This window comes from Podarcis raffonei, chromosome 7 (genome assembly GCF_027172205.1).
Source record: "Podarcis raffonei isolate rPodRaf1 chromosome 7, rPodRaf1.pri, whole genome shotgun sequence".
NCBI lineage: Eukaryota > Metazoa > Chordata > Lepidosauria > Squamata > Lacertidae > Podarcis > Podarcis raffonei.
Genome location: NC_070608.1, coordinates 12,616,386 through 12,639,871, shown reverse-complemented (window position 1 = coordinate 12,639,871; position 23,486 = coordinate 12,616,386). Strand labels below are relative to the sequence as shown.

The 23,486-nt window shown below is 49.5% G+C and overlaps 1 long non-coding RNA gene and 1 other non-coding gene across 2 annotated transcripts in view; one reads left to right on the top strand and one right to left on the bottom strand.

Annotated features, from left to right (window-relative positions):
* Window positions 1–23,486, top strand: part of LOC128417080 (uncharacterized) — a 149,118-nt gene that overhangs the window by 73,285 nt on the left and 52,347 nt on the right. The gene's annotated exons all lie outside the window — the stretch shown is intronic.
* On the bottom strand, window positions 13,292–13,365 carry TRNAI-GAU (transfer RNA isoleucine (anticodon GAU)). Its single transcript has one exon. It is a non-coding gene; the product is annotated as a tRNA-Ile (tRNA).

Below are 23,486 nucleotides of genomic sequence, written 5' to 3'. Positions count from 1 at the left end.
GCCCATGCTTAACCAGCACAACCATTCAGCAATTGCTTTGTTTTTAAAATGGAATCAGACTTGAGGACTGCTCATAAATCCTGGGAGGTTTAATTCTCTCATTTTTCAGCAGTAGTAACTTGCATTAAAGACCAATGTTTACTTAAAAACATGAGGCTGAGGCTACAGTCATAACACACACGCAGATGCTGAAAGCTGGTGGGTTTCTGTGTGTTATGATACAGCACAGTTGCCACGCCACCGGCTTGAAGGATTACTACCGCTGATGGGCTGGTCCTCTGCCTGACCTTCAAGCCCCCAAATGGGGTGTTTCTTGTGGCAGGGATAGGGGTGGATTCTTTGGACCCCCAAAGTCAGCCTTCAGCCTTCCATCTGGGGTTCCCAGATGTACTTGGACTACAACTCCCATCAACCCTGATGATTGACTGATTTGGCTGGGGATTGTGGGAGTCGTGGTCAGTCGTGGGGATTGTGGGAGTCGTGGCGAATTCGAAAATTCGCCAGGCCCATTGTGCAGCTGGCTATCGGCCCTTTGCAACCACCGTTCGAAATTAGCCAGCGGCTAGGGGCATTTTGCACCTGGCTCTCAGCTATTTGCGACCAAGGTGGGGATGCCTAGGTGTCAGGATGGACCCTAACATCTCTACCATCTGGAGATGCATGCCTGGAGATCCTCGAATGTTTTCACACACTAGCAACGCATCCTATATATGCCAATATATATGCAGACTTTCCCTGGATAAAGTGGTTTTTCTTTTAAGTTCTCAAAGTTCTTAACCTAGCTCCGGGTTGTCATTTGAACTAGCCAGATGTTACCTGAGAATCAGTCACAGTCAGTCCACCATTTGAAAAGGGCCAGGGCTTTTTCGGCTGTGGCCCCAATCTGGTGGAACGCTCTGTCACAAGAGACTAGGGTCCTGCAGGACTTGACATCTTTCTGCAGGGCCTGCAAGACATAGCTGTTCCACCAGGCCTTTGGCCAAGGCACAGTCTGATCCCATCCTTTGGTAATCCTCACAGAACTCTAGCCCAATGGTTGCCATTAATTTGATTTTGAATTGATTTTAGAATGCTGTGTTACTTTTATTGTTGTTAGCCGCTCTGAGCCCGGCTTCGGCTGAGGAGGGAGGGATACAAATAAATTATTATTATTAATATTATTATTATTAATGACACTAGAGCCATCTTGCCCCCAAATGGCAACTAGATACAGTGGAACCTTGGAAGTCGAAAGTAATCAGTTCTGGAAGAACGTTCGACTTCCAAAGCGTTCGACTTCCGAGGCGTGGCTTACACCAATTGGCTGACAGCTAGGCCTTTTGCAGATTGGAAGTTGTGTCAGACGTTCGGGTTCCGAAGACTGTTCGAAAACTGGAACGCTTACTTCCAGGTCTTCGATGTTCGGGAGCTGAAACATTCGGGAATGGAGCCGTTCGAGAACCGAGGTTACACTGTACAGTCATACCTCAGGTTAAAGTAGCTTCGGGTTAAGCGCTATCGAGTTGTGCTCCACGGCGACCCGGAAGTAATGGAACTCAATAACCAGCAGACACTCAAAATGATGTCACGCGCACACGCTGATGCGGCGAATCGCAACCCGTGCATGCGCAGATGCGGGTTGCGTTCGCTTCAGGATGTGAACGGGGCTCTGGAACGGATCCCGTTCACATCCAGAGGTACCACTGTATTCTGTTTTGGCAACTGCAACCTTGGTTTAAGCAGCCATTTGGAGCCAAGCTTATAAATCTGAGTTTCTAACACTGATTGTGGCAACTGCAACCTTGGTTTATGATGCCGTTTGGCGTCTAACTTATACACCTGAGTTTCTACCACTGCAAATATCCCTAGACTATCTAGAAGGATGCATTCTTCCTAGATAGCAATGAGAACGACACAGGTGCTGCTGAAAGAGCTGTCGGCCGTCGTTGCAGCGATATGCCTGCTATTTGGGGCAGCTCTCAAGCTGTTCTTTGCTGATGCTGCCAGCCTTTTTCGAGGAGCCTGCTGGGCTGTTGGAGCCCCGGCAGCTCGGCAGCTCAGCTAAATGGGTCAGCGGCCCGGGGCACCTTGTTAGTTGCTTGACTCGGCAGCGGGGCTGTTTCTTTGCCTTCTCTGCGATGGGCTTATTCAAATGCGTTTGCTGCTGGGGTGGTTCTCTGCAGCAAGGCACACACCATGGGCCCTGAGCGATGGGGAGGCAGCCTCTGGCGCTGTTCTCCATTCCATTTGTGCAGGCTATGCCAGTTGCCGGCTGTTGGCATGCCTTGGCAGAGGTGTTTCCACCCTCCCCCTGAATTGGCCCGTGATGCCATCTGCACAATTAAACCAGTGAAGGCGGTGAAGGTCCGGTGTGAGTGTCTGGAGGTGGTTGGAGGATGGATGGCAGCTAACAGATTGAGGTTGAATCCTGCCAAGACAGAAGTACTGTTTTTGGGGGGCAGGGGGTGGGCTGGTGTGGAGGACTCCCTGGTCCTAAATGGGGTAACTGTGCCCCTGAAGGGCCAGGTGTGCAGCCTGGGAGTCATTTTGGACTCACAGCTGTCCATGGAGGCGCAGGGCAATTCTGTGGCCAGGGTGGCTGTCTGCCAGCTCCATCTGGTATGCAGGCTGAGACCCTACCTGCCTGTGGACTGTCTTGCCAGAGTGGTGCATGCTGTGGTTATCTCCCGCTTGGACTACTGCAATGGGGGCTACCTTTGAAGGTGACCCAGAAACTGCAGTTAATCCAGAATGTGGCAGCTGGACTGGTAACTGGGAGTGGCCGCCGGGACCGCATAACACTGGTCCTGAGAGATCTGCATTGACTCCCAGTATGTTTCCGAGCACAATTCAAAGTGTTGGTGCTGACCTTTGAATCCCTAAACGGCTTTGGACCTGAAGGAGCGTCTCCACCCTCATCGTTCAGCCCGGACACTGAGATCCAGCGCCGAGGGCCTTCTGGAGGTTCCTTCACTGCGAGAAGTGAGGTTACAGGGAACAAGGCAGAGGGCCTTCTCGGTGGTGGCGCCCCCCCTGTGGAATGCCCTCCCATCAGATGTGAAGGAAGTAAGCAGCTATCTTATTTTTAAAAGACATCTGAAGGCAGCCCTGTTTAGGGAAGCTTTTAATATTTAATGCTGTATTGTTTTTAACACTCAATTGGGAGCCGCCCAGTGTGGCTGGGGAGGCTCAGCCAGATGGGCAGGGTATTTAATAATAAATTATTATTATCATATAAATTAATTTAAGCAGGGGATTTCCAATGGCAGCTCCACACTGGGCTATCCCAGCCTATGCTTGAGAAATCGCTTTGTGTAATTGGGTCGTGTGGCGGCATGTGATATTTGGAAGATATTAGGCTTGGCTCTTGCCCGTCTTTCTTCCCTCGGAGTGCTTGCGATGCCGGCATGCATCTGGGGACTTTCGGCTTCAAGAACCGTTGTAACTAGATCCTTGTAGGTTCTGAGCCCTGCTTGCAAGAACTGGATCAGGCCAACAGATCCAGCAGCGGCCAGCCAGCTGCCACTGGGATGCAGGCAAGCAGCAGAAGGAAGGAAACAGCTCTTCCTTGATATCTCCTGTTGGCAAACTTCTGTCTACAGGTACTGAGAGACAGCGTTGCATAGTGGTTGGAGTGCCAAACTAGGTAAAAAATGGTAAAGGACACCTGGACGATCAAGTCCAGGCAAAGGCGACTATGGGGTTGCGGTACTCATCTCGCTTTCAGGCCGAGGGAGCCAGCGTTGTCCACAGACAGCTTTCCGGGTCATGTGGCCAGCTAAACCGCTTCTGGTGCAATAGAACACAGTGACAGAAACCAGAGCGCATGGAAATGCTGTTTACCTTCCCGCTGCAGTGGTACCTTTTTATCTACTCGCACTGGTGTGCTTTCGAACTGCTAGATTGGCAGGAGCTGGGGCAAAGCAACGGGAGCTCACTCCGTTGCGGGGATTCGAACCGCCAACCTTCTGATTCGCAAGCCCAAGAGGCTCAGTGGTTTAGACCACAGTGCCACCCGTGTCCCATAAGTGCCGGACTAGGACCTGGGAGGCCAGGGTTTGAATCCTCATTAAGCCATGAAGACTGCAGAAACTTTAAGTCAGCCTTTCTCAACCTGTGGGTCCCCAGATGTTGTTGAACTACAACTCCCATCACCCCTAGCTAGCAAGGCCAGAGCTTAGAGCTAAACATACCCAGCTCCTTCAACCATTCCTCATCAGGCTTGGTTTCCAGACCCTTGGTCATCTTGGTCTCCCTCCTCTTCGCACGTTCCAGCTTGTTGATACCTTCCTTAAATTGCAGCATCATCACTTGGAAATTTTGTAGGGAGTTTTAAGTTGTAATTTCATGCGATGAAATTTCTGGTGGTATCCTGGCATATGGTTCTTGGTGTTTCTAAGTTCTTCGCTTGCTTCTGGAGCACAGATAAAATGAACATGCTTAGTTGAATTGCTATGTTACAAATTGATTTTTGTTTTCCAGGAAAAAGCAATCAACTCAGAATTTTCTGGGAAACTCCAGATTAGGAGAAAACAAGCTTGTTCCCTCTTCTGTGTGACAGCTTTTGAGATATTTGAAGAAGGCTATCATATCTCCTCTCAGTCTCCTCTTTTCCAGGCTAAATGTACCCAGCTCCTTCAATCGTTCCTCATAATCTTGGTTTCCAGAGCCTTTGTTGCCCCTTAACCTGCTTCGAGTACAGTGGTACCTCGGATTAAGAACTTAATTCGTTCTGGAGGTCCGTTCTTAACCTGAAACTGTCCTTAACCTGAAGCACCACTTTAGCTAATGGGGCCTCTTGCTGCCGCAGTACCGCCGCTGCACGATTTCTGTTCTCATCCTGAAGCAAAGTTCTTAACCCGAGGTAATATTTCTGGGTTAGTGGAGTCTGTAACCTGAAGCATCTGTAACCTGAAGCGTATGTAACCCAAGGTACCACTGTACTCTCTAGCCCTTGGACCAGAGTGTTTGATAGAACAGGACAGAGAGAGGGGAAAGAGAAACAGTATGTTCTAACCCAGGGGTCAGCAACCTTTTTCAGCCATGGGCTGGTCCACTGTCCCTCAGAGCATGTTGTGGACCAGACTATATTTTTTGGGGAAAATGAACGAATTCCTATGCTCCACAAATAACCCAGAGATGCATTTTAAATAAAAGGACACATTTTACTCATGTAAAAACACCCTTCTTCCCAGACCATCTGTGGGCCGGATTGAGAAGGTGATTGGGCCGGATCCGGCCCAAGGGCCTTAGGTTGCCTACCCCTGTGCTAGACCGACCCCAGACGACGGAAGTATTGCAGGAAACATATTTGCAATGGGCTTTGCTCCACAAGTAAAACGTAATGAAAAGGGACATCTCTCTTGTTCCCGAGCAACTAACCAGGACTCTGCTAAGAAGGCTGACCAGGGAGGTCTGTGGATAATAATTCACCTACTGACGTCTCGAGTGCATTGAACTTCCTTGCTCGAATCTCTGCCTTAGGTCCCTTTCACTATAATGGCCTTCTTGTGCACCTGTGCCGCCTTTTGTGACAGGCGATTGCTGGGTTTCTAAAGTGTGAATTGTTTTATTTATTTACGGGGGCTTTTGCAGAACCGGCGGCCTGCGTTTGGAACCAGATCTGACGCAGTGAAATAAAAGAAGCCGAACGGCAAATGCAGAGCTGAATGCCAAGAGTGTGTGTAGGGAAAACACAACAGAATTCCCTTTCTTTCTTTCTTTCTTTCTTTCTTTCTTTCTAGTAGGCATTTCATTTTGGCAGCACTCTCTGAACTGTTGGGAGAATAGGGGCTCCTTCTTGCCTCTCTTTCTCTCCCCTCGGAGTAGAAAATGAGAAGGTTCTTCTTTTCTGCATATTCTTTTAGGGTCGTTATTCAGTTTTGTTTTACAAAGGTGCCGAGTGCCAGACCCCCGTAGAGCCCATCAGGCTTCTATATGCTCTGCACCAAACTCGCTGTGAAACCCTCTGCTAAGAAGAACCTCGGCATATCAAGAACCTTGGCATATACTCACCCTTTTTTATGTAGTGCATCCTCTATTTCCAAGTCGCGACAGAAGGAATGAGGCTACATGTTCGGTGTACCTGTCCCTTTAGCACCGCAGTGCTTAGTGAGTGTGCGCTCTGGAATCGCCAAAGTATTTTCATAATTGCTGCCCTTAAGGACTAGAAACTTGGGTTTCTATTTTCTTCTTGTTGTTCCCTGGGATTGTGGATCATAGAATTGTAGAGTTGGAAGGGACCCAGGGGTCATCCAGTCCAACCCGCTGCAATGCAGGAATCTCAGCTAAAGCATCCATGACACATGGCCATCCGGCCTCTGCTTAAAAACCTCCAGGGAAGGAGAGTCACAGACTCTGGTGGGAGACTGTTCCACTGTCAAACAACCCTTACCCCCCAAAGTTATTCCTGATGTTTAGTCGGAATCTCCTTTTTTGTAACTTGAAGTCATGGGTTCGAGTCCTGCCCTCCAGAGCAAGGGAAAACAAGCTTGCTCCATCTTCTAGGTGGCAGCCCTTGAGATATTTGAAGGTGGCTATCATATCTCCTCTCAGTCTCCTCTTTTTCCAGGCGAAACATACCCATCTCCTTCAACTGCTCCTCCTCTTGGTCTCTCTCTTCTGCACAAAATGGAAGGTGATTGGACGGCTGAGGAAAATAACATCCCTTTGTCTAGTTGTCCCCCACCTCTCTTGTCCGGCCCATGTCTCCTGCCGGGGAAAACCGTCTATCAAAAACTTCACTCCCTATAACACCTACTCACTATGGGCCCCACTAAAGCAAACAGTTTAATTGCTCAACGTCTAAAAGATATCGAGCATCAGAACAACCTGGCCACTATAAGGAAATTCTGCCCTTGGTATGTCCAGTTTCCACCTCTCCATTTTGATTCTCTGGCCCCATATCTGCACAAACTTCTTATCCCAAAATACAGACGTGCTTTTACGCTTGCAAGACTGGATGTTTTGCCATCTGCAGTACTTGAGGGCCGATTCCAGAAGATCCCGTCTGAGAAACGTCTTTGCCCCTGTGGAGATGGTAGCACCGAAACAGCGGCATACGTCCTCCTGTCCTGTACTCTCTACAAAGACCTGAGGAACGAGATCATCACCCCACTCGTACTAACCATCCCAGGGCGCTCAACCACTGCCACAATGTCCTTTCTTCTATCAGGTCAAAATGAGCAGATAACAGCAAAGGTTGCTAGGTTCATAGCCGGGCAATCAGAATAAGGGCCACTAACTGACTGCTGATTCAGGACTTTAAATTGTGCTCTTATATCAAATTTCCTTTTCTGCGTATACTGTAATGTTTTGGACAGGGTAGGAGGGGCTGCTATAAGATACAGTTTGCATAAAAGGTAAAGGGACCCCTGACCATTAGGTCCAGTCGTGGCCGACTCTGGGGTTGCGGCGCTCATCTTGCTTTATTGGCCGAGGGAGCCGGCGTACAGCTTCCGGGTCATGTGGCCAGCATGACTAAGCCGCTTCTGGCGAACCAGAGCAGCGCACGGAAATGCCATTTACCTTCCTGCCAGAATGGTACCTATTTATCTACTTGCACTTTGACATGCTTTTGAACTGTTGCGAATAAAGTTTTATCTCTCTCTCTCCTGCTGGGGACGAGGCAGGAAAACTCAGGATGTTCCAGAGGGGACAGAGGAAGAGAAAACTGTCTGTGGGAACGCTGTTCCTTCAGTGGCAACGTACGTTATCCACACGATCTCATCCCAAACTTGGTTCTGAGTTTTCTGTAACCTGGGAGGGATGTCTTTCAGACCAGAGGCCACATTCCGAGAGCCACATGCCCATGGCGGATGGGGCTAGGGACGAAGCAATGACTGTCATTTTTACTTTTGTGAGCTGTGCAGGCTCACACAGCCCTCTCTGCCCTCTAAGCTGGCAAACGAGCTCAAGGGCAGGCGGAAATGTTTGAGGTGAGGGCTGTGGTTTGCAGAGAAAGAGAAATGTGGCCTCTGGAGGGTCCTGAAAGCCACATGGAGGAACACATGTCCTACATCCTGGGCCTGAGGTTTTCCACGCCTGCCGTAAAACGGCTCACCTCTCTTTCTCAGGTACACCTGGGCTGTTCTTGCCGTCTTTGGGGACCCCTCTTCCGACCCAAGCCTCCAGCCGATCCTTTTCTCATATCGACGCTCTGCCAACGATGCTTTGGCCGCGACCCACCGGACCACCTGTTGATCATTTCCAGGGCGGGGAGAGTGGGGTGTGTGTGATGTGGGAACTGTGCAAGATGCTTGCACGGAAAGCCACAAGGAGATGATTTCCAGCCAAATTAACTGGAAAGGCTCCAGAATGATCAGGCCAGCAGCATGCTAGCTACTCCCAGTCGCTGTGGCGAGTGACAACGTGTTTGTAGCATTCATCTGGTGAAAGCAATTAAAGCAGCAGTTCTCAACCTGTTGAGTCCCCAGATGTTGTTGGACTACAACTCCCATCACCCCTAGCTAGCAAGGCCAGAGCTCAGGGATGATGGGAGCTGTAGTCCAACAACATCTGGGGACCCACAGGATGAGAACCACCGGATTAAAGTTTGTTCCCGCTCTGTGGTTGCTGCAAACAGTTAACCTGTTCTTCGAGCATCTGAGCTCCCCTTCACCCCTTGCCCTCAAAATTTATATTGGGCGGGGAGTCTGTTGCCCTCCGGATGCTTCGAACTACAACTCCCATCAGACGCAGCGTGCATGGATGATGGGAGTTGTAGTCCAGCAGAATCCAGATGACCACACGTTGCTCTGATCTGCATGTTTTTATACCGATGTGGCCCAGAACTTAGCTATGCCTTCTCCTGAGATTATCCCTCAAAATAAGACCTAGATCAGGAAACAAGTAACCATTTTTAAGCTGTTTGTCCCTGTCTCTTCCGGTGAAGGGACTGCGGACCAAAGGGCCAGAGGTGAAAGGAGGCAGAGTCACAAATGCGAATTTCACCATTTATGTAGTAGGGTGGTTTCACCTCAGATCGTATAAATCTTTCGCCTTTTAGGCCAGTGGTTCTCAACCTGTGGGTCCCCAGATGTTGTTGGACTACAATTCCCATCATCCCTGAGCTCTGGCCTTGCTAGCTAAGGCTGGTGGGAGTTGTAGTTCAACAACATCTGGGGACCCACAGGTTGAGAAAGGCTGACCTGGGCATTTAAGAAGCATCATCAGAGTTCAAGTGCCGGATAGCTCAGTCGGTAGAGCATGAGACTCTTTCTCAGGGTCGTGAGTTCGAGTCTCATGTTGGGCAAAACATTCCTGCCTTGCAGGGGGTTGGACTGGATAACCCTCCTGGTCCCTTCCAACTCTTTGAGTCTATGACACATTTCTGGACCGGGAGAAACCCTCAAGGAGGATGTGATTTTGTGCTGGTGCTGGTGAGTTTTGGCTCGGGAGGGTATGTAGCCTGGGGAGAGTCTCAAGGGCCAGATTGGGCCCTTGGTCTTCAGTTTCCGACCCCTCCCATAGTAAACGAAGGTTCTCCCTGTGCTCAGTCAGCAATTCCAACAAGTGGAATTGTTTGCACCCTGGTGCCGGCATGGGCAGAGTCGCCGCCACAAGGACCCAGCCAGCTGCAGTCCTTGCCCCTTTTAAAATGGCATGAACACACTTGTAGTTTGACTCTAGCAAAATAAGGAAGGAGGGGCCGGAAACACGATATAGCTCATGAGTTTATGTATCGGACAGACAATTATTTTGGAAGGTGCATGTGTGTGCTTTCGAGTCAGTTGAAAACGAACTTCTAAAGAGTTGCACAGCCATTTTACTAGGCAGTTGCCGCTTCTAAGTCTTGGGCATAGCTTATTATAGCTGCCTTGCTGTTCCTTGTTGCAGCTGTAATAGTTCCATCCACATTTCAGCGACCTCTTCAACCATCTCCTGGTTCTATGTTCGCTTTTCCTGCCTTCCAAATAATCACCGCCATATGTATAATAATCCGTGCTGTGTGTATGATCCCATGACTCTTCAGGAAGCGACGTGGTATTTGGTGGAAAACTAAGAATGTGAGAATTTTCTTTGAAAATGTAGGTTTCTAGTCCCTTTGGTAGATCAAAAATAAAATAAAATATGTGTGTGTGTGTGTGTGTGTGTGTGATACAGATTGAGAAGAGCGGTCGTGAAGAGATCGTGCGTTACCACAGTGATAGGGAACAACTTTTGAGTTTCAATTTCTTATCTCTAAAATAGAGATGGATAGGGAACAATCTTACTCGGCTATGAGTGATCGCCAAAGAAGAAGAAGAAGGTGCTGATACAACACCAAGGTTGCAGGTTCGAGCCCCATATGGGACTGCATATTCCTGAATTTTGGGGGCTTGGACTCTGTGATCCTCAGGTTCCAATGTACAGTTCTATTGATTCTGTGGCTCTAAGACAGCTAATTATATTCCAGGGACGTTCAACAGGTAGATCGTGATCCACTGGTAGATCGTGGGGTGTTCCTGGTAGATCTCTTGCCGCTCAGTGATCTTCCCCCCCCAAAAAAGGTGAAAACGACAACAGTGGCTTCCTAAAAGAAGCTCAACAACTTTGGTCCATGCAACGACACTGGGTAGATCACTGCTAGTTTTTTTATACTGTGTGTAGATCGCAGTCTATTGGGAGTTGGACATCCCTGTTATATTCTATCTCACTCAAAAGAGGATTGATTTAATAAGTTGGCCACACTTACTTCTGTGTTTTATCTTCTCACGAAAAACAGGGTTCTAATAGTTGTTGCTTTGTTTTGTTGCATTGGTGCATTGAAGGTGTGCAGCTTGCTTGATCTGAGATCTGGCCTGGAGGGGGAATAAGCCATGCGCTGTTAATAACCTTGCGTAATAATTGCCGGCTCCTTTTGTAATCATCAGCCGGGGGGTGGGCAGGTTCAGTGCCAGCTGAAGAAGGAGGCAGCCGGCCCAGCTTGCTTGGAAGAGACCCATGGGCGAGGATTCTTGCTCAAAGAGGCTGGCAAAGAAAGCGATCGGATATCAAAGAGGAAGGGATACAATGCCCCTCTCTGCACGAGGCAAGGGCAGTTAGAAGGAACCGTGAGGTGGAAGAAAACACATTGAGGTGCAGCTGCTCCAAGTGGCCAGTGGTTTTATTTTCCAGCCGAGCGAGCCAGCCGTGAGATTGTTCAATGCCAATGTTCCTATTTACACGTATTTCTCTCCCTGTGCTTGGGGAAAAGCCATAATGACAACTTGGAAGTTTGGGGATTTTATGCTATACTTCTGAAACAGGTGGAAACATGGGATGGCGTACTACGAGAAATCACCTGTGTTGGAGAAGGAGCCAGCTGCAATCTTTGGCATTTCCAGGTGTCAGGCTGTGGAAGACACGTCTGAAAATCCCAGACAGCTGCTGTCCGCTGATGCCAGAAAGCCCCCCTCAACCTCTGGAGCCTAGATGCTGCTGGACTACAACTTCCATCATTCCTAACCAGCATGGCCAGTGGTTAGAGATTATGGGAGTTGTGGTTCAAGGATGTCCGGGGACTGAAGGTTGAGGAAGTTTGGTGTAGACCATTGGTCTTCAAATGATGTGTCATGATGCACTGCTACAAAACACAGGGAAATAATAATAATAATAATAATAATAATAATAATAATATAAATAAATAATTTATACCCAGCCCATCTGGCTGAGTTTCCCCAGCCACTCTGGGCAGCTCCCAACAGAATTAAAAGCACAATAAAACATCACACACTAAAAACATAGCCTTCAGATGTCTTCTAAAAGTCAGATGGTTCTTTATTTCCTTCACATCTGATGAGAGGGCGTTCCACAGGGCGGGCGCCACCACCGAGAAGGCCCTCTGCCTGGTTCCCTGTAACCTCACTTCTAGCAGTGAGGGAACCGCCAGAAGGACCTCGGTGCTGGACCTCAGTGTCCAGGTAGAACAGTGGGGGTGGAGACGCTCCTTCAGGTATACTGGACTGAGGCAGTTTAGGGCTTTAAAGATCAGCACCAACACTTTGAATTGTGCTCGGAAATGTACTGGGAGCGAATGTAAGTCTTTCAGGACCAGTGTTCTATGGTCTTGGCGACTCTCCAGATGTTTGCCAAACTACAACTCCCATTCGTCATGCTTACTAGGGCTGATTGGATTTGTTGTCCCACAACATCTGGAGGTCCAAAGGTTCTTCACATCTTAGCTACTGAGCTGTAGCCTGATCTTAGGTAGGTTAGGACAGCAAGACTGCTACCAAAGAAGTAGATGTGGGGGAATTAAAAGAAATAAAGGATCTCCACATGTGTTTGGGTTGAAGGTGAGTTGTGGGACTGTAAAAGTTTGTTTCGTTTTATTTTGAAAATAAAGCGAAGAAAGAAAAAAAAGAAGTGGCCAGGTAGGTTGTTCATTGCCAGGTCAATGTGCCTAGGATTTTAGTCTCAAAGATGCATGCATCGTATTGTACCTAAATTTCACCAGTGAGGTTGGGTGGGAATTTCCCCCAATTTATAAATTCATTAATAAGCAAGAATGGACACCAGTTGCAAATAAAATGCTAATCAAATATGGCAGTTTTGAAGTGTTTCACTTCGTTCACTAAACGCGAGTAAAATAAACATGCATCAGAAAAATCTCCGATGCAAACTGGATTTTTTCTCATGCAAATTGCCCCACTTTGCAGAACCTGATTTGGTACATTTGATGAAAAGCTCCTCTTCGAGTGTTAGCAAGTTTGAACCATTCAGCCAAGGACACGGTGGCAGCTGGACTTCCAAATTAGTAATATCACTGCATTTTTTTTTATTCCAGGTGCTCCACCAGCAAACCTGAAAGTAGTGTTCAAATTGAAATCTCTGGGAGACGTTAGTTTAAAAAAAGAAGTGAAGAGGATAAAATAACCGAGGCTAAAACCCCGTTTGAAGCTGCCACTAAGGCATTTGTGTTAGGTGAGGCCACCTAGTTGCATTGTGTTTTTGTGTAACTAAATCGCTCCTTGTACTGGTTTTCCAAACAAACTGGTAATAAGGTAAGGCAGGACTCCTGATACTTTATTTTTTCTCTGAAAGGCTAAACTTGCCTCTTGACTCTGAGCCCGGCTTCAGCTGGGGAGGGTGGGATATAAATAAATTATTATTATTATTATTATTATTATTATTATTATTATTATTATTAACTTGCATTCAAGTTTTCAGGTCTCCAAAGAAAATAGAAGCCGGAGTCTTGAAACTGAAAATCAAAGATTTCCAGTGCATAGGATGGGAAGACTTTACTGCACCTTCCATTTTTAAAGGGCATAGAGTCATAGAACTGTAGAGTTGGAAGGGACCCCGAGGATCATCTAGTCCAACCCCCTGCAATGCAGGAATAGGCAGCTGCCCCATACAGGGATCGAACCTGCAACCTTGGCATTATCAGCACCACACTCTAACCAGCTGAGTTATCCAGGCTGCTAGATGCTCTCACAACAAGAGTTCCAGTTCAGCATGGCATATTCTCTCCCCTAACTGCGTTTCCCACCAATTTAAGTAAAACTGATGTAGCAGGAATGCTTGAATAATGGTTCTCTTTAACAACAGTTAAGGCATCTCTGAAGGGACGCGGATGGCACTGTGGGTTAAACCACAGAGCCTAGGGCTTCCTGATTAGAAGGTCGGTGGTTCGAATCCCTGTATTGGGGTGCTCGGTCCCTGCTCCTGCCAACCTAGCAGTTTGAAAGCACGCCAAAAAGTGCAAGAAGATAAATAGGTACCGCTCCGGTGGGAAGGTAAACGGCGTTTTCATGCGCTGCTCTGGTCCACCAGAAGTGGCTTAGTCATGCTGGCCACATGACCCGGAAGCTGTACGCCGGCTCCCTCGGCCAATAAAGCGAGATGAGCGCCGCAACCCCGGAGTCGTCCGCGACTGGACCTAATGGTCAGGGGTCCCTTTACCTTTACCTTTAAGGCATCTCTGAAACCCCGGAATGCTGCTGCAGACAGCATTGAGCTGGATGGACAAATGGTCTGACTCACTATATAAGGTCCTGAAAACATGCCACCATCTCCTCACCCTTAATTCTTCTTCTTCTTCTTCTTCTTCTTCTTCTTCTTCTTCTTCTTCTTCTTCTTCTTCTTCTTCTATTTTTTGCCCGTCCATGCAACGGGCGGCTTCCAACAGATATAAAAACACAATGAAACATCAAACATTACAGGGCTGCCTCCAGATGTCTTCTAAAAATCAGATACAGTGGTACCTTGGGTTACAGACACTTAGTTACAGACTCCGCTAACCCAGAAATAGCACCTCGGGTTAAGAACTTTGCTTCAGGATGAGAACAGAAATCGCGTGGCGGCGGTGCAACAGCAGCAGGAGGCCCCATTAGCTAAAGTGGTGCTTCAGGTTAAGAACAGTTTCAGGTTAAGAATGGACCTCCGGAACGAATTAAGTTCTTAACCCGAGGTACCACTGTATTTGTTTCCTTGACATCTGCTGGGAGGGCATTCCACATGGCAGGAGAAGGCCCTCTGCCTGGTTCCCTGTAACCTCACTTCTTGCAGTGAGCGTACCACCAGAAGAAGTCCCTCAGAGCTGGACCTCAGTGTCCAGGCTCCCTCAGGAGTTGTCCTCTCATACGAACCATGTGCGGCTTCCAGAATACACCCTCTTTGCATCTTCCTGGGACCGGGAAGGTCCTTGTCTCTGTAGGTTCGCTTGCAAGATAGGCAGGGCAGCTCCTGTTGGTACATGTTTTACGCGGTGCCTTCTCATGCAAATAGCAGGCGCCTTGTTTGGCTGTCGTAATTGAGGCATTGTCAACAGCGTGCACCCAAAGGGCCTCCCTGCATGGAGAAGTTGGAGAGGGAACGAACTCTTTCCACTTCCTCGTCTGCTGTCTCCAGCACCTCGTTCTGCAAGCTCATCTGAAGAAGGGAAGGAAGAGAAAAGCCTCTCCATGTGGGCAGTCAGGTTGCCCAAGGGCGATGGGGATGGGATGTCTTCCTCCCAGGCCAAGTTCAAAAGCCCATTGGTTGGTTTTTGGTGCCTTTGGCCAGGAAGAATCTTCTGCTTTCAGTTCGGTACCCAGAATGGGGAACATTGGGACATTTCAACTGCTGCAGACAATGGACTGACTTCCTGCCTACAGTTCGGGCAAATTTTCAGCTTGGTCCCTTCGCTTTTCCTTGCCGAATGCTCACCCTTACTGACCAGCTTTCTATATAGCTCACATGAAGGATTCAGGAACATCTATGTCTGTATAAGCCTTCCAGATTTCCAAAGAGGGGCTCAAACAAGGCTGATGTTCATACGAAATACGTCCACGTGTAACAAGGGCGGCGAGGACCTAGAGTTGTAGAGTTTTAAGGGACCCTGTGGGTCATCTAGTTCAACCCCCTGCAGTGCAGGAATCTCAGCTCCTTCAAACCTCAAAATATATGTCTCTTATGTCTCTTATATCCCACTTTTTTCTCCAAGGATCTCATGGTGGTGTACATGACGATTAACCAATGGAGTGAAGTTATTAAATAAATAAAAAAAACAGTATAAATTTGAGGTTTTGCTTCCTCTATTGGTTCTTTTCTGTCTTAGAATAAACTAGTCTGGCTGTCGCTTGTTTATGCAGCTACAAGATACCTTCCTTACCTGTACGGCTCTTTGGCTGTTCCGGTCACACCTGGAAAGGCATCAACTTGCAAGCAATTCCCAGCTCCCTAGGGAGGTCTCCAGGGCTGGGCGATGTCAGCTTTTCAACATTGTGATGTACAGTCATACCTTGGTTCTCAAATGGAATCCGTTCCGGAAGTCCATTTGACTTCCGAAAATGTTTGAAAACCAAGGCGCAGCTTTTGACTGGCTGCAGGAGCTTCCTGCAGCCAATCGGAAGCCACGTAAGATGTTTGGATTCCAAGGAACGTTCAAAAACTGGGACACTCACTTCCAGGTTTGCGGCATCCGGGAGCCAAAATGTTTGAGTCACCAGGCGTTGAAGAACCAAGGTGCTGTATTACCAGCCCCAGATATATCGCCAGATGAAGGCACCATCGTACTCTGGCCCTCAAACCAGTCCTGGGAGCAATGTGTCGCCCAGGCCTAGAGGTGTTTAACGTGTAGGACATGTTAGCACGGCACCTGGATTTTGCATGGTACCTGTTATGTACTGAAGTTCTCACCCTGGGCCAGCAGGTGGATACTGTAGATAGTTTTCACTCAGGTCCACATATGCAAATAGGGGATTGAAAGTGATGTTCAGTGATTGGATAGTTACAGAAAGTGGTTACAGTTGCGTTGTAGTGGAGCTCTATATAAGCAGGCTGGCTGAACCCTTCAGTTCAGTTCTGTTCTGGCCTGTGAATAAACAAGAGCTGTTTGAGGAATCGCTGTGTCGTCTGATATGTTCACCCACAACTTAACAGTACGCAAACCATGTAAAGCTCAGAAGCAGCGGCCAGGGCAGCATCATCTAAATGAATAAAGATTGTGAGAGAGAAAGAGAAGCTGAGTAAACCCCCCCCCCTTTTTTTAAGCTTTCCGTTTGTTGAAGTGATACAGTCACCAGGAAGCTGTGTTTCCCCCTTTTCCTTAGAGGAAGGAAGTCTCTTGTACAGGACCCCCTGATGTTTTTAAATACCGGTTGTGTGTTTTTTATTTTTTTATTTTAAAAAAGCAGAAATCGCAGTCCAGACAGGAAGTGATTAAGACATGAATAAAGATTTCAAATAGACTTGGGGTCAAGGGAAGGATGGAAGTCTGGCTGTGTGCCTGAGATGCTGGAGAAGGAGAAGGGGCAGAATAATGAAGTCAGGAATGTGGGATGTAGCCCTGGGAAAAAATGAGGAGTGTTCCCTTTCGGAGGAGGCCGGTGGCCTTAGAGGGGCTTGGCGATCGGAAATTGCTTGTTTGCTATCCATCATCTCCCTTTATTTCTAACTTTGAAGGTTTTCTCCTCATTTTATAGAGGCGAACAGCAAGATTTTATCCTATCTCCTTTTAAGGTCCTTCACTTTTGCAGGCATAAATCAAAGAGGCGAGTCACGGGGATACAGAGGCAACAATGGCATCATGTGCCCTTATTCTTTGTTTTTAGTTTTATTTGGGTGTCTGCACCCTGCTTCCCTCGCGATAGAAATCTCACTCGAGGCAGTTTGCAAAATAAAGAACATAACACAAGTCACAACATCTTTTTTCTTTTCCTTCCCCAAAGCGGTATGATGGCATCGCTAATTACGTTCACAAAGAAACCATCGTCAACAGCAGCAGCCTGTCGCCTGGAACACCCAGTTTTGCTAAGGGAAGTTGAGACTTTAAACAGATTCTGGCATTTGCCCCAAAGAATCTGTGGGGAGGAGCATGAATGCAAGGCCTGTCATCCCACTGAATTTACTGGAAATCTCCATGCTTGGGAACTGGACATTATCAGGGGTCCCAGTCGAGAGGAGGGTCCCAATGACTTCCTTACACCCCAATTTCAGCATGGGAAGGTCTGAAGTGGAGTTGGTGGGTGGGGCTGGGTGTGGGGGTCTTTGGGGATGGATGGGGCTTGCATGCATGCCGCTGCCCATTCCAAGAAGAGACCCTACCTCACCTGCCCCTCTTTCTGTCCTTCAAGCTAGGGGAAAAGGACATAGTGATACACCTGCCTTTGCATGGAGCTCCTCTGCCGGCCACTCGGCTCCTTGCCCAGAAGGAGTTTCCCTTCCAGGTGAACGACAAACTGCAAAGCATCTTTTCTTGGTGTGCTACTTGCGCTGTGTACCTCTGCAGAGGGACGCGGGTGGCGCTGTGGGTTAAACCACAGAGCTTAGGGCTTGCCAATCAGAAGGTCGGCGGTTCGAATCCCCGTGACGGGCTGAGCTCCTGTTGCTCAGTCCCTGCTCCTGCCAACCTAGCAGTTCGAAAGCACGTCAGAGTGCAAGTAGATAAATAGGTACCACTCTGGCGGGAAGGTAAATGGCGTTTCCGTGCGCTGCTCTGGTTCGCCAGAAGCGGCTTAGTCATGCTGGCCACATGACCCGGAAGCTGTACGCCAGCTCCTTCGGCCAGTAAAGTGAGATGAGTGCCGCAACCCCAAAGTCAGCCACGACTGGACCTAATGGTCAGGGGTCCCTTTACCTTTACCTCTGCAGAGAGAGCTGGTGGATGTTCTTGATGGCTGTGGAGCTCCTTCCCTTTCAGACTTGCTTCTGCATCTTTCGGAAGTCCTAAAAGACCTCCATCGTTTGCACTCGTGCCAGTGACTAGGGCAAATTTGCAAAGTTTTGCTTGGAGAGTTTGTCTGATGAGGTCCAGAGAAACTGAGCAACCCAAAATCTCTAGATGCATCAATGCAAGCCCAGTTCTTCCCTACAAATGAATCATTTAAACAGCCCCTGTTGCTTCACGACTCTGTGAAGTGACACACGGTCTATCTGTGTTGGCTGAGCCACACGTGCAAAGTCAATGGTTGTTCCTACAGCGATCTTACTTTATTTGCAGTTATTAAAATTTTATCTTGTCCTTCCTCCCAAATGAGGCCCAAGGCGGACTGTGCATATGTGGAGATTTTGCTTGGACTTCTTTTTCTCCCTGGATTAACACCTTTGGAGATGACCCCTGACTTTCTTTCTTAAGCAGGTAAGCAGAGAAGCTTATCTGTTGCATCTATATCACACTTTTTTCTCCAGGAAGTACATAGTCCCGTCCCCCCGTCCCCCGTTAATCTGTACAATGACTCTGCGAGGTAGGCGAAGAGGCTGTGACTGATTTCAATGAAACCCAGTGCGTTTCATGACTGAGTGGGGAATTTGTACCCAGATCTCCCAGGTCCTGGTCTGACACTTTAACCACTACACCACACTGGCTTCCTAGAGTATTTCTGCTGTGGGGCAGCTCTATAAATTAAGTAGATAAATGAAGTGTTCTTAGCCTCAGGAAAGAATGCAAAGGGAAATATGAAGGGCTTGGCCAATCAAAGGTAGCACCACACTTTGGGGACATTGGCTGCTGCTTCCAAATTACCGTATTTTTCGCACCATAGGACACACTTTTTCCCCTCCAAAAATGAAGGGGAAATGTGTGTGCGTCCTATGGTGCGAATGCAGGCTTTCGCTGAAGCCTGGAGAGCGAGAGGCATCGGTGCGCACCGACCCCTCTTGCTCTCCAGGCTTCAGGAAGCTATCCGCAAGCCTTGCAAGCCCGGCGGGAGTTCCCGTGGGCTCACAAGGCTTGCGGGCAGCAGCCTGCAGCCCCGGCAAGTGTCCGCAAGCCTTGCGCGCCGGCAGGAGCGCGCGAGGCTTGGCGCGGCAACCTGTCGCCCGAAGCACGGGGAGCCCTCTGGAGGGCTCCCCGTGCTTTGGGCGAGTGTCTGCAAGCCTTGCGCGCCCGGCGGGAGGTCCCGACGGGCGCGCGAGGCTTCAAGCGAGTGTCTGCAAGCCTTGCGCGCCCGGCGGGAGGTCCCGACGGGCGCGCGAGGCTTGGGGTGGCAGCCTGTCACCCGAAGCACGGGGAGCCCTCCGGAGGGCTCCCCCTGCTTCGGGCGAGTGTCTGCAAGCCTTGCGCGCCCGGCGGGAGGTCCCGCCGAGCGCACGAGGCTTGGGGCGGCAGCCTGTCGCCCGAAGCACGGCGAGTCCTCCGGAGGGCTCCCCCTGCTTCGGGCGAGTGTCTGCAAGCCTTGCGCGCCCTGCGGGAGGTCCCGACGGGCGCGCGAGGCTTGGGGCGGCAGCCTGTCGCCCGAAGCACGGGGAGCCCTCCGGAGGGCTCTCCGTGCTTGGGGCGACAGGCTGCAAGCCTTGCGCCCCCGGCGGGAGGTCCCGACGGGCGCGTGAGGCTTGGGGCGGCAGCCTGTCGCCCGAAGCACGGGGAGCCCTCCGGAGGGCTCTCCGTGCTTGGGGCGACAGGCTGCAAGCCTTGCGCCCCCGGCGGGAGGTCCCGACGGGCGCGTGAGGCTTGGGGCGGCAGCCTGTCGCCCGAAGCATAGGGAGCCCTCCGGAAGGGCTCCCCGTGCTTCGGGCGAGTGTTCGCAAGCCTTGCGTGCCCGGCGGGAGCTCCCGCCGGGCGGGGGGGGGGAATAATTTTTTTTTATTCATTTCCCCCCCCAAAAAACGAGGTGCGTCCTATGGGCCGGTGCGCCCTATAGAACGAAAAATACGGTAGTCCTCAAGAGTTTCCTTCTTTCAAGATGTTAATACCTTTCTCTTCCTCTAAACAGGAGTGTAGGCGATTGATGGTACTAACATGGCAACACCTTTCCTCCGTCTATTGATAATCGGCAGGCTCCTTTGTTGTTCTGTTTCTGATGCCTGCTGAAAACGTTTTTGTTTAGACATGTCTCCCCAGACATGCTAAAAAGAATTTGGTGCCTACTTGTTTCTACCGTCTGCTGATTTTATCAGCATTTTCTTATGAATATTCCTATGACTTGCTTTTATTAGGAACACAAAGAGAACGCTGCTGTTTCAGGTCAGTCTCACAGGCAGTCCGGCATCTTGTTCTCACAGTGGTCAGTAACAACGAGGGACACATACATTCAAAATTCACTTGAAACAAATCAATATCAGCGGAATTGACAAACTTAGTCTTGTGACACCAGCTTTTCAAAGTCCTATTGTCATTTATACCTCCTTCCTTTGGGAAACAGTGACCTCAATCAGGGTTTCCCAGTCTCCATCTATGTTTGGACTACAACTCCCATCATCCCTAGCTAGCAGGACCAGTGGTCAGGGATGATGGGAACCGTAGTCCAAAAATGGCTGGAGACCCAAGTGTGGGAAACCCTACTCTAAATAAAAATAAATGAAATAAGATAGATAGATGATAGATTGTTAACTGGAGTGTCCGTTCTTCGCTCTGTAAGAAAGGGTGGGGTGTTGTGTGGAGGAGCATACAACCCCCCAATACAGTCGTACCTTGGAAGTCGGACAGAATCCGTTCCGGAAGTCTGTTCGACTTCCAAAACAGTTCGGAAACCAAGGCAGCTTCCGATTGGCTGCAGGAAACTCCTGCAGCCAATTGGAAGCCGCGTAAGCCGTGATGGACGTTCGGGTTCCAAAGTACATTCTCAAACCGGAACAATCACTTCCGGGTTTGCAGCGTTCAGGACCCAAAACGTTTGACTCACAAGTCGTTTGAGATCCAAGATACAACTGTACAAGTTTGCAAGGCGCTAGTCCCTAGTGACAACCAGGTCAGAGTCTGGGGGTGAAGCTCGCCCTTCCCTTGGCTTTTCCTCTTCCAAGAAAGATGTGCCTTGCGAACTGTCAGTTCTTAATCCACAGCAGTCGTCTTATCCTTCTGTCGCATCTGCTAAAGCAGCCTGTTCTCTTGGGTCCCGTGGCAAGCTCCAGGCTCAATTTTTCAGAACCCGGAGAATGGGAACACCTTGCAACACAGCTTGCGGTTCTTTCTTTTTCTGGAGTTCAAAAGTTCTCCTCCGTTTGCTCTGCAGCATTAACGAGGCAGCCCCGTTTGAAGCGAGCTCCTCCTGGCTGCGGGGACAGGAGCCAGGGGTGTAGCTTCTACTTTGTTCAGAGTGGGGTGCATTGTTGAGCCTTTGAAGCGCTTTCCGTGTCACCTTTTGATGTGGGCTCCATGCAAATTCCGTGGCGGGAGGGAACGGCGTTGGTTTTGTATTGTGCACTTTGAAAAATAAAAATAAAAAGAATGCAGAAGATTCTTTATCGCAGCTTCCCGCAGTTTTTACCTGCGCCAGTTCCTGTGAAACGCCTCTGTTGCCTCCCCACCCTTTAGGCATCTCTGTTATTTGATAGAAGGAGCTCTGTGATCGCAGCTACAGAAAGTCCCACCTTCGTGGTGAGAAAATCACACCTCTCATTGCACGGGTGCGCAGATTCCTCCACGCATTAAAAAAATGTGAGAGGAGGGTTGCAGGCTCGCTCCATCGCCATGCTGTTTGGTGCATGGGAAAAGGGGCTCTGTGCGCATACTGATGTCCACAAATAAGACCTCTGTGTATGCTCAGGAGCACTATAAGCAACCATCCATAAACACATGCAGGACCCCCTTTCATGCCCATTGTCTGTGGTTCTTCCATTTTTATCCTATGTCTGTTTTTCTGCTGCGAAGACATCCCCCACCCATTGCCATATTATTCCACAAATGTTGCATCTGGAATACATTTCTGCAAATTATGGAGGTGTTTTATTGCTCCATGAGTTTAGGGTTGGGGAGTGTCTTTTTCCAGCCTGGGGGAGCTGCATTTCCCTCGGGGTGATCGTCCAGTGGTGAGGGTTGCTCCTTGCTGCTGTCCGCCTTTTCACGGGATGGAATAACAATAAATAATAATAATAAAAATTTTTATTTATACCCGGCCAGAGTCGGCCTCAGGGCGGCTAACACCAGTAAAATTACAGTAAAAACATAATAGAAAAAAAACCCTAATTTAAAATACAGGTTAAAATGCAATTTAAAATGCAGCCTCATTTTAAAAGTAGCCCATAGATCAAAACCATAAGGGGCGGGAAACATAAGGGTCAGACTGAGTCCAAACCAAAGGTCAGGCGGAACAGCTCTGTCTTGCATGCCCTACGGAAAGATGTCAAGTCCCGCAGGGCCCTAGTCTCTTGTGACAGAGCATTCCACAAAGTTGGGGCCAGTACTGAAAAGGCCCTGGCCCTAGTTGAGACCAATCTAACCACCTTGTGACTTGGGACCTCCAAAATGTTGTCATTTGTGGTCCTTAAGGTCCTCCGCGGGGCATACCAGGAGAGGCGGTCCCTTAGGTATGTGAGTCCTAGGCCAGAATAGGGCATGTGGGGGGGGGGAAGGCAGCAAGAACAGGGAGGAGGGCCAGAAGGGGTCTGGGGAATCGGATGCCATGGACTGGCTGGATGCAGAGGAACGGTGGGAGGTACTAGCCCAGGAGACAAGGGCTCAGAGCCTGGGGAGTGGTGGTGGGACGACGGTGAGTGGCCTGAGGGAAAAGAGGGAGAAGACTGGGAGTGGGAGGAGGTGTCGGAAGCTGAAAAGGTAACCGGGTTTAGTGAGCAGGAAGAGTCTGTGGCAGAGGGCAGTCCAGAAGTAGGAGAAGCAGAGGCTGGGGAGAAGTGAGATCAAGAGACAGAGAGGATCTAGGCTGCTGAAGAAGCCAGGGTGTCTCCCCCTCCTGCTATGACCAGAACCAGAAGAGGTATGAAGAGGGAGGAGCAAAGACAGGTACGACGGTGTAGTCTCAGTGTGATGGCCTGGGAATCCGATTCAGAGGCTGAACCGGAGGAATCCCAGCCTGCACAGGAGTCCCCGCCTCCAGGGCCGGCTGAACTGGGGCAGGGCCTTGATTCTGAAGCGCCTGCACCTGTGCCGGATCCTCAGGAGCAGGCACCAGGTGAATCCACTCTGGCTCCGGAGGTGGTTGAGGACTCAGTGCCTACAGGTGAGTCTCCCCCTGGGTCCAGTAACCCTCCAGCCTCTCCTGAGCTGCAGAGGCTCAGGGCAGAGAGGCGGAGGGAACTGGTTTCTCCCAGGAGGAGTGCTCGCCTTAAGGCCAGGAGAGCCGGGTCTCCTGGGGGCCAGGACCGCCCCTGGCCTCAGAGAAGATGAAGGCCAGTCAGCCCGGTCCCAGGTTGCAGGAGCAACGTCGTTGAAGAGCTGTTTCGGCCAG